Here is a 16,559-nt window from a genome sequence, read left to right as displayed (position 1 = left end):
CAATAAGTTTAGATCCCAATCTAGAAGACACTGTCGTGACTTACTGTTCACAATAAGTTTAGATCCCAATCTAGAAGACACTGTGGTGACTTACTGTTCACAATAAGTTTAGATCCCAATCTAGAAGACACTGTGGTGACTTACTGTTCACAATAAGTTTAGATCCCCATCTAGAAGACACTGTCGTGACTTATTGTTTACAATAAGTTTAGATCCCAATCTAGAAGACACTGTGGTGACTTACTGTTCACAATAAGTTTAGATCCCAATCTAGAAGACACTGTGATGACTTACTGTTCACAATAAGTTTAGATCCCAATCTAGAAGACACTGTCGTGACTTATTGTTTACAATAAGTTTAGATCCCAATCTAGAAGACACTGTCGTGACTTACTGTTCAAAGTTTAGATCCCAATCTAGAAGACACTGTCGTGACTTACTGTTCACAATAAGTTTAGATCCCAATCTAGAAGACACTGTGGTGACTTATTGTTTACAATAAGTTTAGATCCCAATCTAGAAGACACTGTCGTGACTTACTGTTCACAATAAGTTTAGATCCCAATCTAGAAGACACTGTCGTGACTTATTGTTTACAATAAGTTTAGATCCCAATCTAGAAGACACTGTCGTGACTTACTGTTCACAATAAGTTTAGATCCCAATCTAGAAGACACTGTCGTGACTTACTGTTCACAATAAGTTTAGATCCCAATCTAGAAGACACTGTGGTGACTTACTGTTCACAATAAGTTTAGATCCCAATCTAGAAGACACTGTGGTGACTTACTGTTCACAATAAGTTTAGATCCCAATCTAGAAGACACTGTCGTGACTTACTGTTTACAATAAGTTTAGATCCCAATCTAGAAGACACTGTGGTGACTTACTGTTCACAATAAGTTTAGATCCCAATCTAGAAGACACTGTGACTTACTGTTCACAATAAGTTTAGATCCCAATCTAGAAGACACTGTCGTGACTTATTGTTTACAATAAGTTTAGATCCCAATCTAGAAGACACTGTCGTGACTTACTGTTCAAAGTTTAGATCCCAATCTAGAAGACACTGTCGTGACTTACTGTTCACAATAAGTTTAGATCCCAATCTAGAAGACACTGTGGTGACTTACTGTTCACAATAAGTTTAGGTCCCAATCTAGAAGACACTGTGGTGACTTACTGTTTACAATAAGTTTAGATCCCAATCTAGAAGACACTGTCGTGACTTACTGTTCACAATAAGTTTAGATCCCAATCTAGAAGACACTGTCGTGACTTACTGTTCACAATAAGTTTAGATCCCAATCTAGAAGACACTGTCGTGACTTACTGTTCACAATAAGTTTAGATCCCAATCTAGAAGACACTGTCGTGACTTACTGTTCACAATAAGTTTAGATCCCAATCTAGAAGACACTGTCGTGACTTACTGTTCACAATAAGTTTAGATCCCAATCTAGAAGACACTGTCGTGACTTACTGTTCACAATAAGTTTAGATCCCAATCTAGAAGACACTGTCGTGACTTACTGTTCACAATAAGTTTAGATCCCAATCTAGAAGACACTGTCGTGACTTACTGTTCACAATAAGTTTAGATCCCAATCTAGAAGACACTGTCGTGACTTACTGTTCACAATAAGTTTAGATCCCAATCTAGAAGACACTGTCGTGACTTACTGTTCACAATAAGTTTAGATCCCAATCTAGAAGACACTGTCGTGACTTACTGTTCACAATAAGTTTAGATCCCAATCTAGAAGACACTGTCGTGACTTACTGTTCACAATAAGTTTAGATCCCAATCTAGAAGACACTGTGGTGACTTACTGTTCACAATAAGTTTAGATCCCAATCTAGAAGACACTGTGGTGACTTACTGTTCACAATAAGTTTAGATCCCAATCTAGAAGACACTGTCGTGACTTACTGTTCACAATAAGTTTAGATCCCAATCTAGAAGACACTGTCGTGACTTACTGTTCACAATAAGTTTAGATCCCAATCTAGAAGACACTGTGGTGACTTACTGTTCACAATAAGTTTAGATCCCAATCTAGAAGACACTGTCGTGACTTACTGTTCACAATAAGTTTAGATCCCAATCTAGAAGACACTGTCGTGACTTATTGTTTACAATAAGTTTAGATCCCAATCTAGAAGACACTGTCGTGACTTACTGTTCAAAGTTTAGATCCCAATCTAGAAGACACTGTCGTGACTTACTGTTCACAATAAGTTTAGATCCCAATCTAGAAGACACTGTGGTGACTTATTGTTTACAATAAGTTTAGATCCCAATCTAGAAGACACTGTCGTGACTTACTGTTCACAATAAGTTTAGATCCCAATCTAGAAGACACTGTCGTGACTTATTGTTTACAATAAGTTTAGATCCCAATCTAGAAGACACTGTCGTGACTTACTGTTCACAATAAGTTTAGATCCCAATCTAGAAGACACTGTGTGACTTACTGTTCACAATAAGTTTAGATCCCAATCTAGAAGACACTGTCGTGACTTACTGTTTACAATAAGTTTAGATCCCAATCTAGAAGACACTGTCGTGACTTACTGTTCAAAGTTTAGATCCCAATCTAGAAGACACTGTCGTGACTTACTGTTCACAATAAGTTTAGATCCCAATCTAGAAGACACTGTGGTGACTTATTGTTTACAATAAGTTTAGATCCCAATCTAGAAGACACTGTCGTGACTTACTGTTCACAATAAGTTTAGATCCCAATCTAGAAGACACTGTCGTGACTTATTGTTTACAATAAGTTTAGATCCCAATCTAGAAGACACTGTCGTGACTTACTGTTCACAATAAGTTTAGATCCCAATCTAGAAGACACTGTCGTGACTTACTGTTCACAATAAGTTTAGATCCCAATCTAGAAGACACTGTGGTGACTTACTGTTCACAATAAGTTTAGATCCCAATCTAGAAGACACTGTCGTGACTTACTGTTCACAATAAGTTTAGATCCCAATCTAGAAGACACTGTCGTGACTTACTGTTCACAATAAGTTTAGATCCCAATCTAGAAGACACTGTGGTGACTTACTGTTCACAATAAGTTTAGATCCCAATCTAGAAGACACTGTCGTGACTTACTGTTCACAATAAGTTTAGATCCTTATCTAGAAAACACTGCCGTGACTTACTGTTTACAATAAGTTTAGATCCCAATCTAGAAGACACTGTCGTGACTTACTGTTCACAATAAGTTTAGATCCCAATCTAGAAGACACTGTCGTGACTTACTGTTCACAATAAGTTTAGATCCCAATCTAGAAGACACTGTGGTGACTTACTGTTCACAATAAGTTTAGATCCCAATCTAGAAGACACTGTCGTGACTTACTGTTCACAATAAGTTTAGATCCCAATCTAGAAGACACTGTCGTGACTTACTGTTCACAATAAGTTTAGATCCCAATCTAGAAGACACTGTCGTGACTTACTGTTCACAATAAGTTTAGATCCCAATCTAGAAGACACTGTCGTGACTTACTGTTCACAATAAGTTTAGATCCCAATCTAGAAGACACTGTCGTGACTTACTGTTCACAATAAGTTTAGATCCCAATCTAGAAGACACTGTCGTGACTTACTGTTCACAATAAGTTTAGATCCCAATCTAGAAGACACTGTCGTGACTTACTGTTCACAATAAGTTTAGATCCCAATCTAGAAGACACTGTCGTGACTTACTGTTCACAATAAGTTTAGATCCCAATCTAGAAGACACTGTCGTGACTTACTGTTCACAATAAGTTTAGATCCCAATCTAGAAGACACTGTGGTGACTTACTGTTCACAATAAGTTTAGATCCCAATCTAGAAGACACTGTGGTGACTTATTGTTTACAATAAGTTTAGATCCCAATCTAGAAGACACTGTCGTGACTTACTGTTCACAATAAGTTTAGATCCCAATCTAGAAGACACTGTCGTGACTTACTGTTCACAATAAGTTTAGATCCCAATCTAGAAGACACTGTCGTGACTTACTGTTCACAATAAGTTTAGATCCCAATCTAGAAGACACTGTCGTGACTTACTGTTCACAATAAGTTTAGATCCCAATCTAGAAGACACTGTCGTGACTTACTGTTCACAATAAGTTTAGATCCCAATCTAGAAGACACTGTGGTGACTTACTGTTCACAATAAGTTTAGATCCCAATCTAGAAGACACTGTCGTGACTTACTGTTCACAATAAGTTTAGATCCCAATCTAGAAGACACTGTCGTGACTTACTGTTCACAATAAGTTTAGATCCCAATCTAGAAGACACTGTCGTGACTTACTGTTCACAATAAGTTTAGATCCCAATCTAGAAGACACTGTCGTGACTTACTGTTCACAATAAGTTTAGATCCCAATCTAGAAGACACTGTGGTGACTTACTGTTCACAATAAGTTTAGATCCCAATCTAGAAGACACTGTCGTGACTTACTGTTCACAATAAGTTTAGATCCCAATCTAGAAGACACTGTCGTGACTTACTGTTCACAATAAGTTTAGATCCCAATCTAGAAGACACTGTCGTGACTTACTGTTCACAATAAGTTTAGATCCCAATCTAGAAGACACTGTCGTGACTTACTGTTCACAATAAGTTTAGATCCCAATCTAGAAGACACTGTCGTGACTTACTGTTACAATAAGTTTAGATCCCAATCTAGAAGACACTGTCGTGACTTACTGTTCACAATAAGTTTAGATCCCAATCTAGAAGACACTGTGGTGACTTACTGTTCACAATAAGTTTAGATCCCAATCTAGAAGACACTGTGGTGACTTATTGTTTACAATAAGTTTAGATCCCAATCTAGAAGACACTGTCGTGACTTACTGTTCACAATAAGTTTAGATCCCAATCTAGAAGACACTGTCGTGACTTATTGTTTACAATAAGTTTAGATCCCAATCTAGAAGACACTGTGGTGACTTACTGTTCACAATAAGTTTAGATCCCAAACTAGAAGACACTGTGATGACTTACTGTTCACAATAAGTTTAGATCCCAATCTAGAAGACACTGTCGTGACTTATTGTTTACAATAAGTTTAGATCCCAACCTAGAAGACACTGTCGTGACTTACTGTTCAAAGTTTAAGGCCCAATCTAGAAGACATTGTCGTGACTTACTGTTCACAATAAGTATAGATCCTAATCTGGAAGACACTGTGGTGACTTATTGTTTACAATAAGTTTAGATCCCAATCTAGAAGACACCGTCGTGACTTACTGTTCACTATAAATTTAGATCCCAATCTAGAAGACACTGTCGTGACTTATTGTTTACAATAAGTTTAGATCCAAATCTAGAAGACACTGTCGTGACTTACTGTTCACAATAAGTTTAGATCCCAATCTAGAAGACACTGTCGTGACTTACTGTTCACAATAAGTTTAGATCCCAATCTAGAAGACACTGTGGTGACTTACTGTTCACAATAAGTTTAGATCCCAATCTAGAAGACACTGTGGTGACTTACTGTTCACAATAAGTTTAGATCCCAATCTAGAAGACACTGTCGTGACTTATTGTTTACAATAAGTTTAGATCCCAATCTAGAAGACACTGTGGTGACTTACTGTTCACAATAAGTTTAGATCCCAAACTAGAAGACACTGTGATGACTTACTGTTCACAATAAGTTTAGATCCCAATCTAGAAGACACTGTCGTGACTTATTGTTTACAATAAGTTTAGATCCCAACCTAGAAGACACTGTCGTGACTTACTGTTCAAAGTTTAAGGCCCAATCTAGAAGACATTGTCGTGACTTACTGTTCACAATAAGTATAGATCCTAATCTGGAAGACACTGTGGTGACTTATTGTTTACAATAAGTTTAGATCCCAATCTAGAAGACACCGTCGTGACTTACTGTTCACTGTTCACTATAAATTTAGATCCCAATCTAGAAGACACTGTCGTGACTTATTGTTTACAATAAGTTTAGATCCAAATCTAGAAGACACTGTCGTGACTTACTGTTCACAATAAGTTTAGATCCCAATCTAGAAGACACTGTCGTGACTTACTGTTCACAATAAGTTTAGATCCCAATCTAGAAGACACTGTGGTGACTTACTGTTCACAATAAGTTTAGATCCCAATCTAGAAGACACTGTGGTGACTTACTGTTCACAATAAGTTTAGATCCCAATCTAGAAGACACTGTCGTGACTTAGTTTGTTAGAAGACACTGTCGTGACTTACACAATAAGTTTAGATCCCAATCTAGAAGACACTGTCGTGACTTACTGTTCACAATAAGTTTAGATCCCAATCTAGAAGACACTGTCGTGACTTACTGTTCACAATAAGTTTAGATCCCAATCTAGAAGACACTGTCGTGACTTACTGTTCACAATAAGTTTAGATCCCAATCTAGAAGACACTGTCGTGACTTACTGTTCACAATAAGTTTAGATCCCAATCTAGAAGACACTGTCGTGACTTACTGTTCACAATAAGTTTAGATCCCAATCTAGAAGACACTGTCGTGACTTACTGTTTACAATAAGTTTAGATCCCAATCTAGAAGACACTGTCGTGACTTACTGTTCACAATAAGTTTAGATCCCAATCTAGAAGACACTGTCGTGACTTACTGTTCACAATAAGTTTAGATCCCAATCTAGAAGACACTGTCGTGACTTACTGTTCACAATAAGTTTAGATCCCAATCTAGAAGACACTGTCGTGACTTACTGTTCACAATAAGTTTAGATCCCAATCTAGAAGACACTGTCGTGACTTACTGTTCACAATAAGTTTAGATCCCAATCTAGAAGACACTGTCGTGACTTACTGTTCACAATAAGTTTAGATCCCAATCTAGAAGACACTGTCGTGACTTACTGTTCACAATAAGTTTAGATCCCAATCTAGAAGACACTGTCGTGACTTACTGTTCACAATAAGTTTAGATCCCAATCTAGAAGACACTGTCGTGACTTACTGTTCACAATAAGTTTAGATCCCAATCTAGAAGACACTGTCGTGACTTACTGTTCACAATAAGTTTAGATCCCAATCTAGAAGACACTGTGGTGACTTACTGTTCAAAAGTTTAGATCCCAATCTAGAAGACACTGTGGTGACTTACTGTTCACAATAAGTTTAGATCCCAATCTAGAAGACACTGTCGTGACTTACTGTTCAAAGTTTAGATCCCAATCTAGAAGACACTGTCGTGACTTATTGTTTACAATAAGTTTAGATCCCAATCTAGAAGACACTGTGGTGACTTACTGTTCACAATAAGTTTAGATCCCAATCTAGAAGACACTGTGATGACTTACTGTTCACAATAAGTTTAGATCCCAATCTAGAAGACACTGTCGTGACTTATTGTTTACAATAAGTTTAGATCCCAATCTAGAAGACACTGTCGTGACTTACTGTTGAAAGTTTAGATCCCAATCTAGAAGACACTGTCGTGACTTACTGTTCACAATAAGTTTAGATCCCAATCTAGAAGACACTGTGGTGACTTATTGTTTACAATAAGTTTAGATCCCAATCTAGAAGACACTGTCGTGACTTACTGTTCACTATAAGTTTAGATCCCAATCTAGAAGACACTGTCGTGACTTATTGTTTACAATAAGTTTAGATCCCAATCTAGAAGACACTGTGGTGACTTACTGTTCACAATAAGTTTAGATCCCAAACTAGAAGACACTGTGATGACTTACTGTTCACAATAAGTTTAGATCCCAATCTAGAAGACACTGTCGTGACTTATTGTTTACAATAAGTTTAGATCCCAATCTAGAAGACACTGTCGTGACTTACTGTTCAAAGTTTAAGGCCCAATCTAGAAGACATTGTCGTGACTTACTGTTCACAATAAGTTTAGATCCCAATCTAGAAGACACTGTGGTGACTTATTGTTTACAATAAGTTTAGATCCCAATCTAGAAGACACTGTCGTGACTTACTGTTCACTATAAGTTTAGATCCCAATCTAGAAGACACTGTCGTGACTTATTGTTTACAATAAGTTTAGATCCCAATCTAGAAGACACTGTCGTGACTTACTGTTCACAATAAGTTTAGATCCCAATCTAGAAGACACTGTCGTGACTTACTGTTCACAATAAGTTTAGATCCCAATCTAGAAGACACTGTGGTGACTTACTGTTCACAATAAGTTTAGATCCCAATCTAGAAGACACTGTCGTGACTTACTGTTCACAATAAGTTTAGATCCCAATCTAGAAGACACTGTCGTGACTTACTGTTCACAATAAGTTTAGATCCCAATCTAGAAGACACTGTGGTGACTTACTGTTCACAATAAGTTTAGATCCCAATCTAGAAGACACTGTCGTGACTTACTGTTCACAATAAGTTTAGATCCCAATCTAGAAGACACTGTCGTGACATTGTTTACAATAAGTTTAGATCCCAACCTAGAAGACACTGTCGTGACTTACTGTTCAAAGTTTAGATCCCAATCTAGAAGACACTGTCGTGACTTACTGTTCACAATAAGTTTAGATCCCAATCTAGAAGACACTGTGGTGACTTACTGTTCACAATAAGTTTAGGTCCCAATCTAGAAGACACTGTGGTGACTTATTGTTTACAATAAGTTTAGATCCCAATCTAGAAGACACTGTCGTGACTTACTGTTCACTATAAGTTTAGATCCCAATCTAGAAGACACTGTCGTGACTTACTGTTTACAATAAGTTTAGATCCCAATCTAGAAGACACTGTCGTGACTTACTGTTCACAATAAGTTTAGATCCCAATCTAGAAGACACTGTCGTGACTTACTGTTCACAATAAGTTTAGATCCCAATCTAGAAGACACTGTCGTGACTTACTGTTCACAATAAGTTTAGATCCCAATCTAGAAGACACTGTGGTGACTTACTGTTCACAATAAGTTTAGATCCCAATCTAGAAGACACTGTCGTGACTTACTGTTCACAATAAGTTTAGATCCCAATCTAGAAGACACTGTCGTGACTTACTGTTCACAATAAGTTTAGATCCCAATCTAGAAGACACTGTCGTGACTTACTGTTCACAATAAGTTTAGATCCCAATCTAGAAGACACTGTCGTGACTTACTGTTCACAATAAGTTTAGATCCCAATCTAGAAGACACTGTCGTGACTTACTGTGCACAATAAGTTTAGATCCCAATCTAGAAGACACTGAGGTGACTTACTGTTCAAAATAAGTTTAGATCCCAATCTAGAAGACACTGTGGTGACTTACTGTTCACAAAGTTTAGATCCCAATCTAGAAGACACTGTGGTGACTTACTGTTCACAATAAGTTTAGATCCCAATCTAGAAGACACTGTCGTGACTTACTGTTTCAAAGTTTAGATCCCAATCTAGAAGACACTGTGGTGACTTACTGTTCACAATAAGTTTAGATCCCAAACTAGAAGACACTGTCGTGACTTACTGTTCACAATAAGTTTAGATCCCAATCTAGAAGACACTGTCGTGACTTATTGTTTACAATAAGTTTAGATCCCAATCTAGAAGACACTGTCGTGACTTACTGTCACAAAAGTTTAGATCCCAATCTAGAAGACACTGTCGTGACTTACTGTTCACAATAAGTTTAGATCCCAATCTAGAAGACACTGTGGTGACTTATTGTTTACAATAAGTTTAGATCCCAATCTAGAAGACACTGTCGTGACTTATTGTTCACAATAAGTTTAGATCCCAATCTAGAAGACACTGTCGTGACTTACTGTTCACAATAAGTTTAGATCCCAATCTAGAAGACACTGTCGTGACTTATTGTTTACAATAAGTTTAGATCCCAATCTAGAAGACACTGTGGTGACTTACTGTTTACAATAAGTTTAGATCCCAATCTAGAAGACACTGTCGTGACTTACTGTTCACAATAAGTTTAGATCCCAATCTAGAAGACACTGTCGTGACTTATTGTTTACAATAAGTTTAGATCCCAATCTAGAAGACACTGTCGTGACTTACTGTTCACAATAAGTTTAGATCCCAATCTAGAAGACACTGTCGTGACTTACTGTTCACAATAAGTTTAGATCCCAATCTAGAAGACACTGTGGTGACTTACTGTTCACAATAAGTTTAGATCCCAATCTAGAAGACACTGTGGTGACTTACTGTTCACAATAAGTTTAGATCCCAATCTAGAAGACACTGTCGTGACTTATTGTTCACAATAAGTTTAGATCCCAATCTAGAAGACACTGTCGTGACTTACTGTTCACAATAAGTTTAGATCCTAATCTAGAAGACACTGTCGTGACTTATTGTTCACAATAAGTTTAGATCCCAATCTAGAAGACACTGTCGTGACTTACTGTGCACAATAAGTTTAGATCCCAATCTAGAAGACACTGAGGTGACTTATTGTTCAAAATAAGTTTAGATCCCAATCTAGAAGACACTGTGGTGACTTACTTTCAAAGTTTAGGTCCCAATCTCGAAGACACTGTGGTGACTTACTGTTCACAATAAGTTTAAGGCCCAATCTAGAAGACACTGTCGTGACTTACTGTTCAAAGTTTAGATCCCAATCTAGAAGACACTGTCGTGACTTATTGTTTACAATAAGTTTAGATCCCAAACTAGAAGACACTGTGATGACTTACTGTTCACAATAAGTTTAGATCCCAATCTAGAAGACACTGTCGTGACTTATTGTTTACAATAAGTTTAGATCCCAACCTAGAAGACACTGTCGTGACTTACTGTTGAAAGTTTAAGGCCCAATCTAGAAGACATTGTCGTGACTTACTGTTCACAATAAGTATAGATCCTAATCTGGAAGACACTGTGGTGACTTATTGTTTACAATAAGTTTAGATCCCCATCTAGAAGACACTGTCGTGACTTATTGTTCACAATAAGTTTAGATCCCAATCTAGAAGACACTGTCGTGACTTATTGTTTACAATAAGTTTAGATCCCAATCTAGAAGACACTGTGGTGACTTATTGTTTACAATAAGTTTAGATCCCAATCTAGAAGACACTGTCGTGACTTACTGTTCACAATAAGTTTAGATCCCAATCTAGAAGACACTGTCGTGACTTATTGTTTACACTAAGTTTAGATCCCAATCTAGAAGACACTGTCGTGACTTACTGTTCACAATAAGTTTAGATCCCAATCTAGAAGACACTGTCGTGACTTACTGTTCACAATAAGTTTAGATCCCAATCTAGAAGACACTGTGGTGACTTATTGTTTACAATAAGTTTAGATCCCAATCTAGAAGACACTGTCGTGACTTACTGTTCACTATAAGTTTAGATCCCAATCTAGAAGACACTGTCGTGACTTATTGTTTACAATAAGTTTAGATCCCAATCTAGAAGACACTGTCGTGACTTACTGTTCACAATAAGTTTAGATCCCAATCTAGAAGACACTGTCGTGACTTACTGTTCACAATAAGTTTAGATCCCAATCTAGAAGACACTGTGGTGACTTACTGTTCCCAATAAGTTTAGATCCCAAACTAGAAGACACTGTGGTGACTTACTGTTCACAATAAGTTTAGATCCCAATCTAGAAGTCACTGTCGTGACTAATTGTTTACAATAAGTTGAGATCCCAATATAGAAGTCACTGTCGTGACTTACTGTTCACAATAAGTTTAGATCCCAATCTAGAAGTCACTGCCGTGACTTATTGTTCACAATAAGTTTAGATCCCAATCTAGAAGACACTGTCGTGACTTGCTGTTCACAATAAGTTTAGATCCCAATCTAGAAGACACTGTCGTGACTTACTGTTCACAATAAGTTTAGATCCCAATCTAGAAGGCACTGTGGTGACTTACTGTTCACAATAAGTTTAGATCCCAAGCTAGAAGACACTGTGGTGAGTTACTGTTCACAATAAGTTTAGATCCCAATCTAGAAGACACTGTGGTGACTTATTGTTTACAATAAGTTTAGATCCCAATCTAGAACACACTGTCGTGACTTACTGTTCACAATAAGTTTAGATCCCAATCTAGAAGACACTGCCGTGACTTACTGTTCACAATAAGTTTAGATCCCAAACTAGAAGACACTGTGGTGACTTACTGTTCACAATAAGTTCAGATCCCAGTCTAGAAGACACTGTCGTGACTTATTGTTTACAATAAGTTTAGATCCCAATCTAGAAAAAAAAAAAAAACCTATTTTATCATGTTATTCTATGTTACACTTTTATCTACTGTGGTTTACTAAGGACACTTCGGTTTTCAGCGAAGGCTACTGCATTTCAGAAGTAGTTTAATAAACTCCAACTCTTTGTGTAAAGATGACATTCGTGTAAAGTTGACATTTGGTTCAACAACATAGTTGGCGGATTAACACAGCTTATTGGAATGTAATCATGATTTCCCTTCCACCGAAAGTTAATATATTCTGTTAAACACAAACTATTCGACAATTAATATAAATTTTATAAATGTACTATATACATCGGTGATCCCTCGTAGGTTATTAAGTTGCTCCAATTTAATATCTGGTTCGAAAGATTACGGATACATTTAACTGTGTTACAATGTGCTGTATTATTTTGTCACTTAACACTGTTCATTAAAATTTCCCAGCAATGTTATGCGTCATGTAAATTATATAGACGTCTTGTCTATACATAAGAACAGAGTTTGAGAGTATGTATTGAACAGGGTTTGAGAGTATGTATTGTTTGATCTTCCAAGAATTTGGAATTAATACGCGGATTTTATAAACTCTAAAATCTCAAGTACTGTACAAATAACTCAGATAAGGGAGAAATAATACCTTACGGATATTCTTTACTAATACCTTACTGATATCTTTTATTAATACCTTACTGCTATTCTTTAATAATACCTTACTGAATCGTTTTGTAATACCTTACTACTATCCTTTATATGCCAGTTGTCGGCTCTCAGATGTCAGCACCAAACAGCATGCAATAATTCTAGTCTATAATTTTCTCTAGTTCCTCCAAAGATGCCTATAATCACAGACGGCAAGGAAAATGTCCTAGGAAGTTTGATTGGACCTTATAATGAAGGAGATAGTTTGACTTTAGTTTGCGAAAGTGAAGGAGGTATGTTCGACTCTGTTATAGAATAACATTTAGCATCCCGCTTTGAAAATATGAGACACGTATTTTCGTTTTTTTTTTTCTTTTTTGGAATTGAACTAGCGATATTTAGAATAATTTACAAATTCGTTAGTTTACTTGGGTATATAATTCGATACCAACAGCTGTTTCGTGTAGTTCTTAAACATAATTGGAAGAAAGTTTTTAATAGAAACCGATCAATTGTTTTTTTTATAAAAAACAGGTAAACCTTTTATTTGTGAAGTAGATATTTTATTTGAACTGGAGTGATTGCCTTCTCTTATCTCTCAAAATGTTCGAGTGAATTACAATTTTCAGCCTTTATTAAAAGTTAATAGAATGTATGATTATGCAAAGGCAGTTTCTATGTTTTTTATGCTGGAACTTATATTAACAGTTGTTGCAAAGTTGAAATTTTAAACTATCATAAGCAGATTGAACTCAACTATGGCAAATCACAGGGCTACGGTGCAAAGGTTTTCCAAAGTTACTTATTTCAGTAAATCCCTTTTGAATGTAATATTTTGTTTTATATAGAAAATTTAGGACTTTAGTTCCATAGTTTAGCTAAAATTAAACAAATTATAATGTGGGGAAGGTAGTGAGGTAAATGGCCCTTTTAATAAAACGTCCAGTGTTGTAATAATCAGTTATGAAGTGGTATCATTCATATGTAACTATTTTTCTTCCTCTCTTTGCTTTAAAACAGTGGTAGACATCTGCAAATATATCAGTTATCAAAAGTCTACCTTATATTTTTTCGTAAGGTAAGCACCTGATATTCCGGGAAATTTAACTTCCTTCATTTCACAAAAAAGGGTGTAATCGACCAGCCGAAAGTACTGTGAAAAACACAACACAGTTCAAGTTCGATGACTGACCACACCAGTAAGGGTTTGCTGACGTTAACGTTGGTCGCAGTGTATGTACTTCGTTGCCCCACACTGTTACTCCTTCTCCTTTGTGCCAGTGTCCTATATTATAGACAACTTACCAGAAGCACATGATTGAAGACTTATGTTATGTTACTAACTGGAATATTTATTTTAATTGTTGATATTATTAGTCATATGATTACATTTTATCACATCATGGGGTCCGTCTTATACAACCTCATTGGTAAAGCTGGAACCTTAGTTTTAACTAGAATTACATTTATGGTAATACATGGCTCACGACATTTACCTCCTGCTGAAAACTTCATCTAAATTTATGGTTTCTCCTCAATCCTCATTCTCCTACAAATATTATGTATTTTATGTTTAATTGAAGCATATTTATCTCAACTTTAAATTATGCAAATGCTTATTTTTGTTATATACATTTGACATGTCTTTAAACTCTAACAAAAGTTAAATTTAAATGAAAACAAAAGTGAGACGAATCAAGTTTTAACCTGTTCAGTGCCGTAGACGAGATAACTCGTCCAAGTCGAAGGGTAATACAGTGCCACGGATGAGTTAATTCGTTCTCAATAATACCTAACTTCAACGCTAGATTTTAGCATCATACATGCATTTGACCTACTTACAAATTATTTCACTTTCGATCCAAAATGGCGTCACGAAAAAAGTTACAAAATAACGAAATATTACAGTTGTATTGTAGCAGCTCAACAGGTTAATAAAGACATTGCTCACTCTTCCCTCCCCTCGAGTGGCACAGTGTTATGTGATCAGAGCTCAGACTGACCACTGTGTAGTTTCGCACTTAACTAAAACAAATAAGCCAAAAGAAACTAAAGAATATTGCTCATATAACCCCTAAGTCATTTTGCTTAATCATATATAATTTATTTATTTTTGAGAGAAGTCTAAAGATGTTTAGTTTTCCAACTAGAACTGACACGCTCATGAATAGTTTCTTATTCTTTCTAACAAGAACTGACACACTCATTAATGGTTTCTTATTTTTCCAACTAGAACTGACACAGTCATAAATGGTTTCTTACTCTTTCCAACAAGATCTGACACACACATGAAGAGTTTCTTATTCTTTCTAACAAGAACTGACACACTCATTAATGGTTTCTTATTTTTCCAACTAGAACTGACACAGTCATGAATGGTTTTCTCTTTCCAATAAGATCTGACACACACATGAATAGTTTCTTATTCTTTCTAACAAGAACTGACACAGTCATGAATAGTTTCTTATTCTTTCCAACAAGAACTGACACACACATGAATAGTTTCTTATTCTTTCCAACAAGAACTGACACAGTCATGAATAGTTTCTTATTCTTTCTAACAAGAACTGACAGAGTCATGAATAGTTTCTTATTCTTTCCAACAAGAACTGACACAGTCATGAATAGTTTCTTATTCTTTCCAACAAGAACTGACACAGTCATGAATAGTTTCTTATTCTTTCTAACAAGAACTGACACAGTCATGAATAGTTTCTTATTCTTTCTAACAAGAACTGACACAGTCATGAATAGTTTCTTATTCTTTCCAACAAGAACTGACACACACATGAATTGTTTCTTATTCTTTCCAACAAGAACTGACACACACATGAATAGTTTCTTATTCTTTCCAACAAGAACTGACACACACATTAATAGTTTCTTATTCTTTCCAACAAGAACTGACACACTCATGAATAGTTTCTTATTCTTTCCAACAAGAACTGACACACACATGAATAGTTTCTTATTCTTTCCAACAAGAACTGACACACACATGAATAGTTTCTTATTCTTTCCAACAAGAACTGACACAGTCATGAATAGTTTCTTATTCTTTCTAACAAGAACTGACACAGTCATGAATAGTTTCTTATTCTTTCCAACAAGAACTGACACAGTCATGAATAGTTTCTTATTCTTTTCAACTAGAACTGACACACGCATGAAGAGTTTCTTATTCTTTCCAACTAGAACTGACACACTAATGAGTAGTTTTTTGTTTTTCCCAACTAGAACTGACACACGCATGAAGAGTTTCTTATTTTTTCCAACTAGAACTGACACACGCATGAATAGTTTCTTATTTTTCCATTTTAAAGGATACTAATTAAAACATGACATTTCACATATGATAACAAAACCCACGTATCATCCAACCGGCCTAGTCCACCACACAAGCTGTCAACTAATATGTTTTCTATGTTTTGTTTGGATGAGAATGTCTCGCAAACATATTTTTATTTTCGTACAGAATTATATAGTCTTCTATTGCAAACTAGTGCTTAAGGTTGTATCCTTGGTAATTGAGCATATCGTATCAATGAAAAATCCTTTCCTTTGACCTAGCAGGATTGAGAAGACATGATACTGTTTGTAACAGTAGCTCAAGTTCTTATGACATAAGATATATTTCCCAACGAAAACACTGCTTCACTTTATACCCTTAACAACTGTAAATGTATACACAAGCTAAGTGATAGATCTAGTTAAACAGATCTATGGAAAGCACGTTTCATATTTT

General features: G+C 36.1%; 1 pseudogene across 1 annotated transcript in view; it reads left to right on the top strand.

The window, feature by feature from the left end:
- Nucleotides 1-16,559, top strand: part of LOC143246948 (neural cell adhesion molecule 2-like) — a 189,095-nt pseudogene that overhangs the window by 143,786 nt on the left and 28,750 nt on the right. The window contains exon 3 of the transcript XR_013026279.1: nucleotides 12,997-13,107. The product of XR_013026279.1 is annotated as a neural cell adhesion molecule 2-like (transcript). The remainder of the gene's footprint in view (nucleotides 1-12,996; nucleotides 13,108-16,559) is intronic.

This window comes from Tachypleus tridentatus, chromosome 3, assembly GCF_004210375.1.
Source record: "Tachypleus tridentatus isolate NWPU-2018 chromosome 3, ASM421037v1, whole genome shotgun sequence".
Classification (NCBI taxonomy): domain Eukaryota; kingdom Metazoa; phylum Arthropoda; class Merostomata; order Xiphosura; family Limulidae; genus Tachypleus; species Tachypleus tridentatus.
Note: the sequence above shows the minus strand (reverse complement) of the source record. Positions and strands in the feature narration are given on the sequence as shown.